Consider the following 17823-nt stretch of genomic DNA (forward strand, 5'->3'; position numbering starts at 1 on the left):
CACTGAGAGCCAATTCAGGCGCCACAGGAGAGCAACAGGCGGAGTCAGACGGGGGCATCTAGCGCAATCCTTGCCATTGCATTCTTCAGTACCTGCATACGTTGTATCTGATACTTGGGTTGCCCCAAGTAGATCCCGTTGCAGTAGTCCAGTGACCCCATTATCGTTGATGTACCCAGCATGGTACAGCTATCCGAGGGCAGAAGAGGCAGTATCTTCCTTAGGATTTTAAGTTTCCCAAACCCTGCATTACACATTGCTGAAATCGGACCTTCTTGCGACCCACTGGGGAGAAGCCTCACCTCTAGGCTCTTTACAGATGTGCAGACTGCTGGACATGGGCCAAGCGATTCGGGCCAAAATTGAGAATTCCACAGACTACCGGGCAATTGGGGACCAAACACCAACACCTCTGTTTTATCCCCATTCAGCTTTAGCCAATTGGCCGACATCCACTTGCCTATATCGTCCAAGCAGTCCCGAAGTTTGCCAACAGATTCAGATTGCGGGGAGTCAAGCCAAAACACTAACTGAGTGTCCTCGGCATAGGTATAGAAAAGGACTCCAGACTGAGCAATCAAATCAGCCAACAAACACACATAATTATTAAAAAGGAGAGGGGACAAGGCAGACCCTTGGGGAACACCACAGGTCACACCATAGGTCCTAGATTGGCAAGCTTGAAAGGAGACAGTCTGCGTCCTTCCCTTAAGTAATGACTGAAATCATGCCAATAATGACTCTGTAACACCTGCTTGCTCAAGGCAGGTCAGTAAGATGTTGTGATCCACAGTGTCGAAAGCCGCAAAGAGGTCTAGGAAGATTAGCACTCTGACCTGCCTGTGGTCCTGGAGTAGGGCAAAATCATCCAACAGAGATATCATAACGGATTCCATACCACTTGCTGGGCGGAATCCAGACCGAAAAGGATACAAGCAGTTGTTATTTTGCAGAAATGTTGAAAACGGAGGTGTGTTGACGGCCTTTATAAGCTTAATTATAGCCGGAAGTCAGGAAATGGGCCTATAACTGGCCACCACCTGAGGTCTCAATTAGGTTTTTTCAAAAGAGGAATAACCACTGCATGATTCAGAGCAGCTGGAATTACCCCAGAACAAAAACAGTACTGTAGGCCCGCCGTAAACAGTCAAAAGGTTCGCTGCTGGAGGGCCTTTAGAATATAGAGTGGTATAAATGCAGATTTCAGCCCATTCAGGGCTTCCATACGGTGTCATGATCAATGGGATCTAAGCAAAAGGAGTTTGCCACGGCAGGCGCAACAAGACCCCTTAAGAGGGGGCTCCATGGCCCATCTTCCTTAGCATCTACTTGTCCATTTGTAATTGCCTGATGGATATCCCTGATTTTATCTGAGAAAAACATACTGATTGCATTACACTGTGATTGTGCATCTGGTTGCCTGTCCTGTCTCTTGGCAGGTCAGGCAGTTAGTTCTTTAGCCACCCTGGACAATTCCCTAGAGGAACATGAAGCTTCCGCTATGCCCGTAGCATAGAAGTTAGATTTCTCCTTCACGCAGCTTGTTTGTAGGCATTACAGGCTTCCAAATCGTAGTCAAGCCTCCATTTCCTTTCACAGCGATGAAAAGCCTGCTTCTGAGCTCAAGGCTCAGTAGTGAACCAAGCCACCGTTGGTTTTGTTCCCCCAAAATGGGGTTTACTTGGGGCTAGAACATCTGCCACCTCAGAAAGGGATTTCAGGGGAGAAGTGCAGGAATCATCACCTTCTTTCATAAACTCTGCATTTGCATCCAACACCTGATCTGCAAAGATAGACAGGTGCGCATTGTGCCACAGTCTGCATTCACATTTTACGACAGCTCATCAGGGGATAGCAGAGTCAGGTAGTCCTTCGATTGCATTGATCAGGGGTGTACATATGTGTAAGGGTGCAGAAGGAACTTTATGACCAGATTCTGTTGTCAATCTTTGGAGCTCATTTAAATCAGAGGTCTGCCTTTTTACTTCAATCTTAAAATCCTGTAGAGCATCTATTACTGCGGTATTAAATGCAGTCTTTAGAGCTACCAGGGAGGTGTCACAGGCTCCAACCTCTTTAGTGAGTTCCACCAAGGTCCCTGAGTTAACATGGACTTTTCCCTTGAATTGTTCAAATACAACAAAGTAAGGACAAAGTTGAGAGCTGACAAAGTAACTTCGTTGAAGCCTTTGGCCTTCTGGTTGTTAACTTCTGCACAGTGAGTGTGATCTTGGTCTAATCGAGCCCAGGGCAACCTATTTCCGATTGTAACTGTATCGTGGGAGCTGAGATGGGACTTATGAGCAGGGTTTGGGCTGGGGGTCTCAGTACCTGGGAAGGTAAAAACCATGCAGTTGGGCGAACACCACTTGCCCTCCAGTGGTCAATGGTGATTTTGTATGCTGGCCTACCTGCCTAGCACAATAGGAAGTTCCTCTAACTCCAATGCCTGAAGGCTCCCCCAGACATTTTTCATAGGGGTGGCCTGCTGGAAATCTTGGGGTAGCACACGAAGTTGCATTGATAAGAGTCAGGCAGGCCAGTCCAGGGACAGCGTTTTTATAAGGGTGGCCGTTGCCCCCTTGGGTACCCCTTCACTGCGCAAAATATAGATTTTCTGCATTGTACAGGGCTCCTTTAAGTTGTTATGCAGATTTCCATTTTCAGCCCTCACGCAAGAATGGCGATGATGACGTGGGAGGCGGAGACGACCCTCAGGGAGGCATATGTTTAACTGGGGCTGCGGCCTTGGAAGAAGAACAATGGAAAGAGCTGAAGCCTGTAAAACCAACTAAGGGCTGGAAGGGGGAAGGGGAGAGGGCAGCCAGTAATGGGGCGGCCTTCTCTCCAGATATTAAAAGGTGACCCGCCTTTGCAGGGCCCTCTTTTCCACTGAGCGGCCGCCGAGACCCATGGAGAGCAGCTTTATTCGGAATGTGTCCCTCTCGGATGGGGGTTGCCGTTACGTGTCGCTGTGTCTCTGTGATGGGAGTTCGCTGTTACGTGTCTGTTCTGCTGGTTTTACGGGGACTTTCGTTTAGCAGAAGATTTTGTGGAGGTAAGCCGTTAATCGGTTGGCTTTGTTAAAGGGTGTTGTCTAAGCCCAGTTTCCTACAGGGGGCACGTCAGCCATGTCGGAGGCTGTAGCAGAGTGCGCCATTATTGATTATAGGACGGTAAATGAGGGTTGTGTTAGATTCAGGAATCGCTTGCCGCGGCTGATGCCGAGTTTGGACGGTATAGATCAATGCACCCATTGAAGGGAATAGTGTGTTTCGTTGGTTAAGTTAGCTTGTGGCAAAATGTGAAATTATAAAAAAAAAAGTGTCCTCATTAAATTTGAAAACTTTCTCCAACTGTCGTGATGTGGTACAGTGTGCATAAAAGCTATGTTAATGGGAGTTGGGCATTGTCTCTTTGTTGGCGAGAGATCATGTGGATCACACCTGACTCATTGCCGTCGTAGCGCTGCTTTGTGCCGTTTTTACCTGGGGTGCGGCTTTAGTCACTTGCGTGTGATTAATGGCCCCAGGACAGGTAGTTACGGGTACAGCAGGGAAGTTAAGTGCAGGTTTTTACCTGTCCTTTTACGCAATAATATTTCGTTTTCCAATGTTGAACGGAGCCCCCAGCCTGGTAACTCCTGCAAGGGTAGGTAGACGAATGAGAATTTTGGTTGGGGTGCTTTGGCCTAATACAATATGGAGATTAACAATTTGAGGGGGAAGTATGACAAGTCTGATTCTTCAGTCGGCTGGTTGCTGCTTAAGGAGAAATGTTTTATTGCAGTATGTGTGTGGAACCAAGGATTAATAATGTAACCAAAGTGTGATTTGGATTAATGGTTTTATTGCAAATATGTTGTTTGGAACCAAGGATTATTAATATAACCAAGGAGTGATTTGCAGTAACGACAGTCATGAATTACAACGGAATAAATGTGAGTGTATATATGTAATAAAACCTGCAGCCTTTTTAAGCCACAAAGAATAAGCTGAGTAGTGACATTTGTAATTACTGTAAAGGTTATGCCGCAGGTGTTGTTAGTAATTCATAACTACCAGGAATATACCCGGAGAGGGGGGGGTGTACCAAGAAGTGGCCAAGTCCCACAGTTATCTTTCCATGCGAAGTCGCGCGCAGCGACACAGAAGAGAACATTTGCCTCAGGTGCTAAGGGTATGTCAGGATATGTCACGCCCTGGAATATGCCACATATTTCTATATTTATAAAAGATGGCTTGCAAAGTACACAAACCATAGTAAGGTACGCAAACAAATATATAGATGCTTACATACATTTATATATTTCTTTTATAAATTCTTATTTCAGGCTGGCAACTCTCAACACTTGGATAGGCTTGAGTCGCTGGTGCAAGAGTGGCAAGTGAATGCGGATATTGACCCCAATCTGATAGAGGTAAATCCATTAAAGGCCAAAAAAAAATGGGAGGAAATGGATTGGATCAGGACCCTTGAGAAAATAAGATCAGGGCCACACCCAAACCCTCTCCAAATGACGGAAAAAAAACTGGGCTTCCTCAGCCAATACTTAACAAAATTCCCAGACTGTAGGTCGAGGAATACATTCCTGATACTGAGACTGAACATATTACATACAGGGGAAGTCTGGGCGAGAAGAGGTCTGGGGGCCTCAGCTGTGAACCTGTGTCATTTTTGCACCAAGCCAGAAAACCAATCAATCAAACATCTGATGATGGAGTGCGAGGGCACAAGAATCTTCAGGCAACAGTTTTTTGGGAGGTTTATGTCTGAATCGACATACTGGGTACACAAGCATTTCTGGGTGTAAAATGGAAAGGGGAAGAGAATGGAAAAGGTTGCTCGTTTGGGGCCCTCCGTCTCTGGTCAAGTGATTTCCTGTGGATGCCCTCTCTGCTTTTTTGCGAAGCCCTGTCCTCACCTATGTGTCCCCTATTCTTCCTCCCTTCTATGTTCGTTTTCTTTCCCTTTCTGCTTTTTCACTCCTCTTTTTCCCTTTCTCCAACTCTCCCTGGATTTCACTCTCTTTTTTTCCTTTCTCTGCTTTTTAAATACCGTATAAATACCATTTTAACTGGCTTGGATGCTAAATTGGTTTTTTTAGCGGTAATTAATTCTCTTTTCTTGCACATCTATGCTTTTTGTTTATACATTTGTGAAAGGTTATATTTTTGTAATCATACACAATAAAAAAAAATAGATATTTCTTTGCGTACCTTACTATGGTTTGTTTACTTTTTAGGCCACACCCATCATGCAAGCCACGGCCCAAACCAGGCCACCCCTCAATTTCTTACCCCACTTAAAGCCCTGAGGAGGAGCCACTGGACAGGCTGGTATGAGAAGGTTGGCTGAGCCACAATACATGTATAATCCTTTTAGCTGTCAAATACTACTGACCTGTAAAGGTTCAGGGGAGTCTTGCGATACTGTAGCATCAAATGGAGCAGGGCTATGGCGAGTTCCAATTCTTTCTACGTTCCTGCCGTCTTTCTTGCAGTCATCCATCAATTTGTAGTACATCCTGAATTATTTGTTCAAAGGTTGCAGGTCTGGGTTTTCGTGCCAGTTCATGTATAATCTCATCTTGCAACCCACAGTGATAAAGTGTAAAACATACCTCGTTTGACCAAGCTGTTTCTAAGGCCAACTGTATGAACTTCACAGTGTATGTTAACACATCCGATTGCCCTTGATGGCAATCGGGAATAACTTCCTGGGCTGAATAGGTGTGTTCCAGACAGCCACAAATATTCTAAAAGTTTGTAACAAATCTCTGAAAATCGTTCAATATCCTTTATGACAAGTTGAGTTGTTTGTTGGGGAAGGCCGTCTGTCTAAATGAAAAAGTCATCATATAGGTATCCAGGAATTCTTTTGACTTTTTTAGGATCCCCTTGAAATTTGTCAATACCAACAGCAGGAGAAGCAGAAAAGGCAGATAACAAGAGAGCAACAACGCGTCTTACCTCCCCTCGAAGCTGTCCTTATGTTTAGAATGGCAGCGGCCATCTTGGGACGTCATCACATAGCGTTGTGACACGACTCATGGCCATATTGAGGAAACACTATATCACTGACTGGACTTCCCTATTGACGTCCCTCTATATTGGAATTAATGTGTAGGAGTCAACCTCCATCGATCCCCTCAACGTGAGATACTGACGGGTCAACTGCTGACAACAGGCCCCCCAGAAGCAACTCTGCTCAGCTGCTCTCTCTCTCTCTCTCTACTTTTGGTTCTAACTGTCTTAACATTTTTCTTCCCATCTCTTTTCGGTCCCAGCCCAGAGCACTGTCCTAGTCCCTGGGGAAGAACTTGCCACTGTCTCGCCCCACTGAACATTACATGTGTCTCCTGGGCTACAGGTACAGCCTGCTGACAGAGAAAAGGAAAGTGCAGTAATACATTAAGGAAAACACAAACAAAAACAGTGTGTAAGCAATCCATGGTGTCTGTGTGTTTTTAATATTTCTCCTTCGCAGGTGTCACAAGGGTTGTAGCCCTTCAATGTAGGCTGGCTCAAACTTCTCCAGGGACTACAACGCTATACGCATGGAAACATCCTTGTCCTTGGGGATGTTATGCCCAAAAGACTACTTATAGGTGCCACTATGGTATTGCTGACATGAGCCTTTTGGGGCATGTTCATCTCACCAGCGCCTCCAGTGTAGTACAATGTATGTTTGTCCTGGTCTGACAACTTAGTGCCTACATCGAGGTCAGGCAGAGACCACCACATACCAAGACTCCCCATCCTCAGACCAGATGATGAAAGAAATGGTAATGTTAGACAACTTAAAACATCATAACAGGAGAGGGCTACACTCTGAGTTCTTACCCAGAAACATTACAGCAATTATCACACAATAGTCAAATAATGTTTCGCTCCAAGAGGGAACTCTATTTTGTGAACAATTAACAGACACATTGGGCCTCATTACATTGTTGCCGGTCTGGAAACAAGGGTTCAAGTAAGCTCATCGGCACCCTTGTTTCCAGACTTGCAAGCTACGTGTTTGCCTGCCAGGCGCAGTGGTAGGCAAACCCTTCGCAGAAGAACCGGCACCGTTAGCAATGGTGCCGGTGCTTCTGTGTCTCCCTCCCATAGAGTCCAATAGGACTCTATGGGGATTAAGAAATGTGGTGGCCCGGGCCGGCCCAGGGTGTGGCATGCCCTGTGCTTTTTTAAGGAGCATGGGGGGCCCCCACAGATTGGCTCGCAGGGGGGGGCACCACATTTTGTGCTACGCCATTGGGCACCACTGGGTCTGACAAAAGAGTAGTGTGCAGTGCACGCCTTTAAGTCTGCCAGTGAGTCCACAGGCTTGAAGCAACATGTGGGTGTTTTCCATTTAAAATAACTGTGTGGTGTGTAAGAAACCTAAGGGTATTCTCCCATGTGGACCCCGAGAATCATCCTCTACTCAGGTGGCCTGGGGAGGACCATCCTTTTGGATCCCAACCCTGGGGGTAGACAAGAGAGGTAGGATCAACTGGGTAGGGGAGACCGGGGTTGCACTCAGCGGAATACCCCAGGCAAGGCACGGTATCCCAACGAGTCGGTAGGTGAAGTCGTCCCATTTGCCTTTGTGGGATATGTAGGTCCCCTGGTCCCTAACCCAAAAAAGAGGCAAACATGTCACCCCGGAAGAAAACCTGGCAAAGGGGAGGAGAAGATAAGACAAAGGCATAACTTCAATTCCAACACTTCTTTGTCTTACCCTAGTTAAGATCATAGGAAGTACTATGAAGACAAGTACTATCTTTTTTTTATTTTTGTTAGTTGGTTCGGTCTCGACCAAAGTCGAGACCTTTCAACTTTTATGAAAATTAAAATGTATTTACACAGATTTACACAATTTACACAATTTAGGATACATACAACCATGTCAATAAAATGAAAAGTAATTAGATCTTTACATGTAGACAGATTAACACATTAGTCATTTTGGAGTTTCAGCAGTAGATCTTACATAGTATGTCTTGCTAAAAAAAAAATCAACATTTTGATAGTGCATACATCAGTATTTTGAGATGATGTAAATAATTAACCACAGCATACCTTACAGCTTTTCTATTAGTATGAAATAATAAGACCCATAGGCTTTCCGGGGTTAGGATCTCTTGGAACATGAATAAGGGTTTGAAGTGAGCATAGCGTATTGACGATAGTTTATCACATTCTGTACACAGATGGTGGAGAGTTTCTGGATGTTGCTTACAGAATCAACAGGGTAATTGGCTATCGACATTGACCCGTCGATTGACCACATCATTGGTCGACCACAGGTTTAGCCTAAATCTCATAAATCCATTCCGGTGGCTTGAGTTGGGAGATCTCACCATGTAATCAGCCACAGAATTATAGCATTTGAGTTCGAATGGAAAGGCTTCAAAATGTTTATAGTTTACACAGGCAAGGCGTGTACGAATCCAGTCAACTTGCCAGATTTTTGATTTTGCTTTATCTGGGTTCTCTACTAATAAAGTTAGATCTATTTGAGCTTTTTCTAGAATTGACTGGATTTTTTGTTGCCATGCTTCCGGGAAGGTATCCATAGAATTTAGTAGGTACGTGGATATGATTTTGGAGATTCCTGTTGTGGCTTGATTTAGGAGGCATTTGCGGTATAGGGCATATAAGTTGCATTTATAGATTGCATATAGGGAGATTAACCCCAACTCATGTCTTACAGGTGGTAAGGGCTGCGAGGTTGGTAGCTGTAAGATTTGCCTCCAAAATCGACCTTCTCTGACGGCCCAATAGGTGTATGACATAATGTGTCGGGTCTCAGCACCATATAAGATGACGGGTACCAATTTTTGCTTTTAATATGTAAGAATCGGTAGGAGAGAAAATTTGCAATATCTCGCCTTAATGATCTTAGCTTGTGAGATGCACATTTGGAGTTTATGGAGCCCTTGTTTGTTATACTGGTCAAAGGCACATAGGTTAGAGATGACGATGCCTAGATATACATAGACATTAGTAACCATAATCTTACTATTTTGAAGAGGCCAATGATACTGAGCTACACTTTGTTTCTTGGTGCCAAATTGGATGACATTTGTTTTAGCAATGTTGATTGTTATAGCATTTGCTTTTGTGTAGACATCGAGGGCACCTAATAATTGGCGTAAGCCTTTAGAAGTGTGCAACATTAAGACCATGTCATCAGCATATAATAGCCATTGAATCTGAACTCCCATTAACCTCAGAGAGTCAGATATCAGTTTGCTGAAATTATGCTGGATGTCAGAAACAAAGAAATTGAACAGGGCTGAAGCTAGTAAACAGCCTTGGTTCAGGCCTCTAGCTGTTGGAATAGGAGGAGTTAATAAGCCACTGTTAGTGAGTCGTACTTGGATGGTGGTATTGGTGTATAGTGGAATTATCCATTTTAAGATGTGCCACGGACAATCAGCATCAACCAGTTTTTTGTACAAAAGTTCTCTAGGCACCGCATCAAACACCATCTGAAAATCGATAAAGGCGAGATATAAGGGCAGTTTCCTTTGATAGGCTTGCTGTATGAGGCTTGATAGGGTGATGATATTTATACCAGTGCCTGTCCCTCGTAAGAAACCCGTTTGATATGGATCTTGCAAGTTAATACTCTGTAGCCATGCGTTAAATTCTTTCAGGAGAAGTCTGGCGAATAACTTGCCAGGACAGTCCAGTAATGCTATAGGCCTATATGATCTGGGATTCTCATGATTGCCTTTTTTAAAAATCGGGAGAATAATGGATTTTTTCCAGGTTTCGGGAATAACACCAGATATCAGAACTTGATTGAAAATACGGTTTAGAATACCTGTCCATTCATCAATATGCATTTTTAACATGGCATTGTGCAGCCTATCCAGGCCTACCGCCCGGGACAAGCTCAGTTTCAATATGCACTGTTTAAGATCATCAATATCAAACATGAGTACCTTTGGAGCTGTGGGCAGATTGAGATCTAATTGCATGTCGGGGAAGGGAGAGCGATATAGTTTCTGAAAATACAACTGCCATGTCTCAGATGAAATCGAGTTTATTTGGGCTACATGTTGACGGATATCCGCTGTACGGTTAAGCAGGGCCCAGTTGCCAGCTGTGGATTTTGAAACTAGTTGTTTTAGCATAGTTATTCCCTCTACTTCATACAACTTGGCTCTTCTTATTCTGAGCCATTTCTTGTAATTTCGCTTAGCTGTTCTGATTTTTTTAGCTATATCAAAACTCTGCGATGTCCGTATACATCGAATTTCTTGTCTCAGGTCAGATTTTCGATGTTTTATTTCTAAATCATAGGTATGAGTATGCTGCTGTTTAATCAGCCCATCATTAGTGGTAACTCGAGTAAACATCTATATGGCAGTTGTATAATCTTTAACCACCTGATTACTTTGATACATGGTCTCTAGGTTATGATATAGAGTTCTCAATTTCTCTTTGTTCCAGGACAATCTGTTTCTCCCGTTCTTTAGAACAGCACCCGTTACATTCATATTAAACCAATGCATTGTTTGAGTATCATTAATCTGCAATGACAATTTGAGTTTGTGATGATCACTTAGATCAGTATTGATCACTTGGAACTTTTGTACTAAATTAAACATTCTGACATTAATTTAGATGTAATCAATTATAGCATGCTGTGAGCCTCTCTGCCAGGTGGGCTGGGCAGGGCAATCCCCCCTCACATTGCCATTTACCATCATGAAGTTGTGCTCAGTCATAATTGAGCACCATTTTATTTCATCTTCTGGTAATGGAACAGCCCCCTCTGAAATAAGATGTAGATTAAGGTCACCCAATATCAGAACGTATGTCAAGGTGGAGTCAGTGGCCAGTGCATCCAATATTTCCACCAGTTGTTTAAAGAACTCTTCTGAGGCTAATGTGTTACTACACCAGTAGATGTTGACAATGGCTATTCTTTGATAAATACTGGATAGCTTTGCCACCTGAAATGATTCAGAGGGAACCTTGCATTTGGTTGCCTCTAGACCACAGGTCTTTTTTACTGCTACTATAAGTCCTCCTTTGGGTCTGCCCTGAACACCTTTTTTTGCAGGAGTAAAAAGTATGGTATGTGAGTCCCAGACCAGTGGTAACACAAGCCACGTTTCTTGGAGGGCCACAATATCACTGTCAATTAGATCCCCATTTCTTACAGCATTAAGATGGCCGTGACCCTGTGTATTCCAAGAAATCAAAGTCAAAACCTTAGTATCATGGCATAGTTATGCGTGTCTGGTCTGATCCATTAAATCTTGATGAGAGGAGCTATTGGAGGCTGATGTGAATATGCGTGACATATGACCCTGTAATGTTGAAGGACCAGGCATTGTTTCTTGTGATAGAGTGAACCCTAAGTCAAAAAGGGCCATTCTAGCCTGCCACAGGGTCTCAGCTACCAATGAGGATCGAATATATAAGCGGACGACCGACAGGTCAGTATGGTTCGTGAATTCAATCTGCTCAATATCCAATGATGAGATGGCTGACAGAGCAGGGATTTCTGCACAGATGTTAAGAATGCTAGACCGATTCAAATCATAAGACTTGAATGGTACTTCTCGGCATTTAATTACAAAGCGATGGTGAGATGAGTCTTGCTTAGCTTTGGTTTGTGCTAGACGATCTCTCGACAACATTGGTAGCCTTCCCGGGGAACAGGCCCTTCCGTCTTGGTGACTGGCAATAATTGCCTGGGGCCCATGTATTAGGGGCTTAAGCACGGGAAACCCTTTTTCTGTCAGTTTAGATAAATTAATCTCATTTGACTGTTGGATAAAGGCTTCAATAGAGGCCTTGATCTCCTCGCGTAGCTCCTGTCGGGAAACTGAGGTCTGATTAGGGACAGGGGCAGTAGGGAGAACAGAAATCTGGGGCAGATGTAAAGACTTCAACTGTAGATTAGAACTGTTATTGCGTGTCAAATATGCCTCCACTGAGGTTCTAATCTGTTCCTCCATATTTTTCGCATAACAGTCATCTTTTGGCGGAGCTAACTGTGCCACTGAGCTCTGGATTGACTGGCCATCAGACTGCGGAACTTGTCTGCTATCAGGTTGTGAAAAATAAGCCTTGACCTGGTCGCCCATGATTATTGGATGCATGGTATCGCAGTGTTCTTGCCTTGCTATCTGAGGGGATTTAGTTGGCAAACACTTCAGATATGATTCAATAGATTTCCGTACCTGCGTCTGAATCGCCATCAATATGGGGGCATTCTGGCCTCCTCCAGCTGGGAAATTGAGAGACTCCGCTAATGCTAGTGCAGCAGCAATTGAGGAGACCAGGGAAGTTGCTTCGGAGCTTTTTAACCGGGAATCTCGTTGTGCGTTATTGCTTTCAACCATCTGCACTAGATCAACCAATGGTTTGTGCAGGACCACCGGTACAATCATTGGAGTCGCCTCAGGATTCTGGATGTCAATATCAGATATGGATGTATTCATCTGATCGATTAATGAGTCCCCAGGATTTTTCCATTTTTTCCCCGCCATTGATTTTGTTGCAGAAGTTTTGGGTTTGACGGCATGGAGTTTTCTTCTTTTAGTGGGCCGTAGTGTAGTAGGTTTAGCAGTTGCCGTGTTAAGACCTCAAATACATTTTTTTTTACGTTAAGGTACAAGAAGATTGGCTTGTTTTGAGGCTAACAACAGGTACTGGAACAGCTGCATGACCATTTGACATTGTTACGCCGACCAACTCGGACGTAGGGGCCTCTTTAGGACTAGTTAATGATACCATGATAGAGCCTTCAGATGTCTTGGTAGTACTATCAAGGGTGCTAGTGTCTCGAATTGTAATGATAGGTTGGTCTGACACCGGTGCCATAGGCAGGTTGGGTTGAATTGATTCTATTCCTATATGTGAGATAAAGTTACTATCTATTGTTTGTGTACAAGCCGCCTGAGTGATTTTTGATCTCGATGGTTCTTGGATCTGATCAGACTACTTGGGTCGTGTTATGATTTTTGAATATATGGAAAGCAGATGCTCCAGACAGATAGTCTGTTTTGAGACTTTTGCATCTAGCCCTTCGTATAGTTTTGCCACAGCTAACAAGGCTGTGTTCATTGCTGCCAACGTATTGTTCAAAGCAGGGGCCTCTGGAAATGAGTATCTCTCTCTGTGATTGGGGTTAAGAAAGAAATCAGATACTCTAGAGCCTTGGTCAAAACGTGGTTGTCTCGGAGTGGGGGCTATGAAAGAATCTGCTTCTTCAGTTAATTCGGGGAGGGGAGCCGGGTGTGTTACAGTAGATACCATTGATTTTGGTGGGACTGTATTGTCATGAGGCAGCACAGGTGATAGAATTCCGTCAGTTGTGCCAAAGTGGCTATTGAAACCTTGCTCTAACTGAATTAAATCACTGGTGTTTGAACATACATATAGAACTTCTTCTGAACGCTCCTCAGTTCGATTTGAGAGGTTCATAAATTCTAGATCCTCCTCCTCTATTTCTCCAATCATAGTTAAATGAGTATAAGCCTGTCTCAGTTTGTGTTGGGCCAGAACTGAACACTGAACAGGTTGTGACATGTTGTCTCCCAGGAGAAGGGCTGTGACAGGTCGTAAGTCACCTGTAGCGCAGGCTGCTATTAGCGTATTGTCGGTGGGAGCACCATACGAGTTGGTTTCTCCAGTTGGCATATCAGAGATTGTTGCGGGCATGGAACTAAGAATTAGAGGACCAGACGGCTGGTCTGCACCATCGGCCCTTATTGGCACTGTTTGTGTTGCTGGGAGTGGATGGTCAGAGTAACTCTTATCCTCCGACCTAATCCCTCCAGTTGGGTACAGTTGAATGCCATCAGAAACTGATTGTGAGCGCTGAGTTGTAGTCCGCCCCACACATGGTAATAAACTTGTTAGTCGAGGTTGGAGTAAGAATTTTCTCATGGCGTTTTCGTGCCCAGCCTCTACTAATTTCGTTCGAATCTCTAGGATGGGCAGCATGCTAGTAGTCAAGGTGTAAAGAATCATACAATTAATCACTAAGTACAAAACAGAAAATGGAAAGGTAAACTAAATACAAGGGAATGGAGGTTGTAATAGAATGTAACTAATACCTGAGACTGGGACCACGCGGCCCGCGAACAGCAAACAGTACTTATAGTACTTGCCGAGTGCGCGCGCGGGTGCGCTATGACGTGGGATAATGTAGGCACAACCCGGGCTGGCTTGTGGGGAGGCGTGGCCAAGGTATGTAGAAGCCCTTTAAGGAGATATAAACAAATACAGCTACATAAGTATTTAGCAGGGATAATAGGTGATGACACACACACACAGCGTGCACAGCGTGTATGCTGACTACAAGTGCACAACGTGCACAACGTGCGCTAAATACAGTCACCTTTGTCTATTTCTTTTAGTCCAGGCAGTTTGAGTGCTACAGCTATGGACGTCCTCCTGGTGAAAATGTGAGGCTGTTTGCAATGCGATTGTCCACAAAAAGGTCCAGGAAAGAGACAGAAAACGCTCCGGCTCCACGTCCTGAAATGCGCAGAAGGTCGGCACAGCAAACAGTACTTATAGTACTTGCCGAGTGCGCGCGCGGGTGCGCTATGACGTGGGATAATGTAGGCACAATCCGGGCAGGCTTGTGGGGAGGTGTGGCCAAGGTATGTAGAAGCCCTTTGTCTATTTCTTTTAGTCCAGGCAATTGTCCACAAAAAGGTCCAGGAAAGAGACAGAAAACGCCCCGGCTCCACGTCCTGAAATGCGCAGAAGGTCGGCACAGCAAACAGTACTTATAGTACTTGCCGAGTGCCGAGACCAGTACTATCATGTCAGGGTGTTTGTGGTAGAGGGTGATCTGACACAAAGGGAATCACATGTATTATATAAAAACAGTGCCAGGCAATTTCCCTCTTTCTTTTGCCAATCGTCTTATAATAATGTCATCTATAGACATAAATCTCCATTAGTCTTGTATCTCCCTCCCCATTTCCAACATGTACTGGGACGAGGAAGAGGCGATCAAGAGCAGTAAAGAATTCCCCTAAGGTTAATATAGGAAGGCAGGGAGAGGCCTACTACTTTAGGTCCACTAGTAGTCTGTCCCACTGATCGAGTCAGGCAATCAACCCAAACCATTTACGCCTGGCTCCACTTGCCAATCATTTCAGATATAAAAGTTGTGATTCTGCCAAGAAGTACGAGTGAGCTGGGATTGCTAGTTAGAATGTGACGGCAGCAACACAAAAAGCCTGGGAGAACGAGACGCTGAGGCGCTGGCCCGGTGTACCAGAGGGGTCACAGCGTGGTGAAGGAGCTGTGTCTCTGTGAAGCTGGAGGAAGGCGAGGTGCTGCTTATTGGCCGGGTCCAGGCCAGTGCTCGTTCCTCTGGGACATTTGTCGGTCCCTTTGGTATCTGAGGGGCAGGTGGTAAGACCCTGACCTAATGACCCATTTCCTGGGCAGCTGCTCCCCGGCGCTGCGCTGTCTGGGTGAGTCTCGCTAGATAAATGAGAAGAACCCAGGTGCATGAGAATGGCTGGATTGTGAGCGGCTGCTTGAAAGCGGAAAGTAAAGCAGTACACGGAAAGAAAGAAAAAGCAAGGAAAAGTGGAGTTCACAAGGGGCACAAAGTGAAAGACAGTAAAGTGAGGGTGCAAGCAACCCAACGCAGGAAAAAGGGGTGCAAGCAATCAGAAGCAGGAAAGGGGGTGCAAGCAACCCGACAGATTGAAAAGTAGAGTGACAGAGAGCAAAAAGGAGGGTCCGAGCAACCCGAAACAGGAGAGAAGGGTCGGAGCGACCCAACAGAGTGAACACGAGTGAAAGAAATCAAAGCAAGGGTTCGAGCGACCCGAAACAGGAAACTATAGTGCGAGCAACCCAACAGATGGGAAAAGTTACAGATAAAGTTAAAGAAAGTAAAGAAAGGGTAAAAGCGATCCGAAAGCTGGAAAGGAGGGTATGGAAGACCTGCATGGTGAAAAGAGAAAGGGCAAGAGGCATGATACACAGAAAGAAAGGTTGAAGGGTGCACTAACAAAAGAAAAGAGAGTGGCAGAAGAACGATAAAGTCAAGAAGAGTGTGCAAGAAGCACTCTGAGGAACAGAGAAGGGTGCAGGTGTGCACCATAGAAGGAAAGAAAGGTGAAAGAACATGAAAGGGAAACAAAGCCTGAGTGGAAAGAGCACAAGAGGGAAAGGTGCCCAAAAGGAAGAAACAAGGTACACAGAGAGGGGTCAGGAGTCAGAGTGATAACGCAGGGGAGGAGCCAAAGCCCAGCATTTTTGAAAGTCTCTGACACTACCCCATGAAAAGAACTGGGTGTTAAAACGGAGCATCTTGACAAGGTGAACATTTGTGTGAAACCAGAGGGGCATAGGCTTGGGGAAGGGAACCCTGAGAGGCCCACAAAAGACATTGTTGAGTTTGAAGAAGAAAGGCCTAAGCTTGGGGAATGGAGCCCCGAGAGGCCAACCAGAGACATTGTTGAACATTGTGAAGAGAGGCCTCAACCCTGGGGAAGGAACCCTGAAAGGCCTAACAGGAAATGTGTCTTTTTGTTTCGAACTGTAAGTATCGAAGCTTGTGGAAGGGAACCCCAAGAGACCCAGAGACACTGTGAACTCTACTGACTTAACAGCAAGAGCCCTACGTGGAAGGTTCCAAGGGCAAACCTTTTGAATTTAACTATTTTGAACTGGCAGAACTACACCTTTTGGCAAGACTACCTGAATCCAGCTGTGGTTTACATTTCTGTTTTAACCACCATTTTCCATGATTCACAGAGCATTTTCCTATGGGATTGCACCATTATAACTGCTTCCGTGAATCAGACCATGCCTGTCTCACAGATGTCACAGATTTATGTTTGTTTGTTTGTTTGTTTATTTGATAATGCGCTCCAAGTCTTTGGGCAGCTGGGCGCAACAATACAAGTAGACTCGAAACTTAGTTCAAGTACCTGACACAGGCTATTACAAAACAGAAGTAACTTACAACAAATGATACAAGTGATACAGTACATGTAGGATCAAGATGGATAAGCGTAGAAGAATACCGTCTTAACATATATATAACATGATCAGCTAGATAAGGGTGAACATCGTTACATATCATTGTTGTGCAGCCATTTGAGAGCGTTACATCTAAATCTAATGTAGGGTAATGGGCGTCTGAGGTCAGGTGGGAGTATGTTCCATGATTGTGCAGCTCTAACAGGGAAGCTACATCCACCCGCTGTGGTAAGTTTGAATCTCGGGACTTCAAGTCTGAAGGTGTTTGCAGATCTCGTCAGTCGGTTTGAGGGTCTCCCGTTGATTCTTTCAGCTAGGTAGGGGGGTGCTTGATTGTTGAGGCATTTGGATGTGAGAGAAATAGGTTTAAGGAGGATTCAGTCCTTTATCTTTAGCCAGTGGGCCTCAGTCCGGTGTTTGGAGATATGCTCTCTACGTGGGATATTTAAAGCTGCTCTTAGGGCATTATTTTGTAATCTCTGGAGTTTGTCAATGACCGACTTATTTGCACCTGAGTGTTGCAATAGTCCAGTCTGGACATGACAAGGGCATTGGCCAAGGTGAGGCAGCTGGCACTGGACAGGAATGGGCTGGCAGCACGGATGAGTTTACACGTGTAAGTGGTTGTAGAGACGAGGGAGTTCACTTGCTTTTTAAGGGTGAGAGCTAAGTCGAGGTAAAAACCTAGAGTTTTAACCTCGCGCATAACCTTAATAGTATTATTGTCGATGTTAAATGAGGCATAGTACGGGGTGAGTTTGGTTAGGTTATGGTCTGATCCGAGGAGCAGGATTTCAGTTTTATCGTCGTTCAGGCAGAGGCCATGGGTGGCCATCCA

This window comes from Ambystoma mexicanum, chromosome 9 (assembly GCF_040938575.1).
Source record: "Ambystoma mexicanum isolate Mex_15411 chromosome 9, UKY_AmexF1_1, whole genome shotgun sequence".
NCBI classification, from domain to species: domain Eukaryota; kingdom Metazoa; phylum Chordata; class Amphibia; order Caudata; family Ambystomatidae; genus Ambystoma; species Ambystoma mexicanum.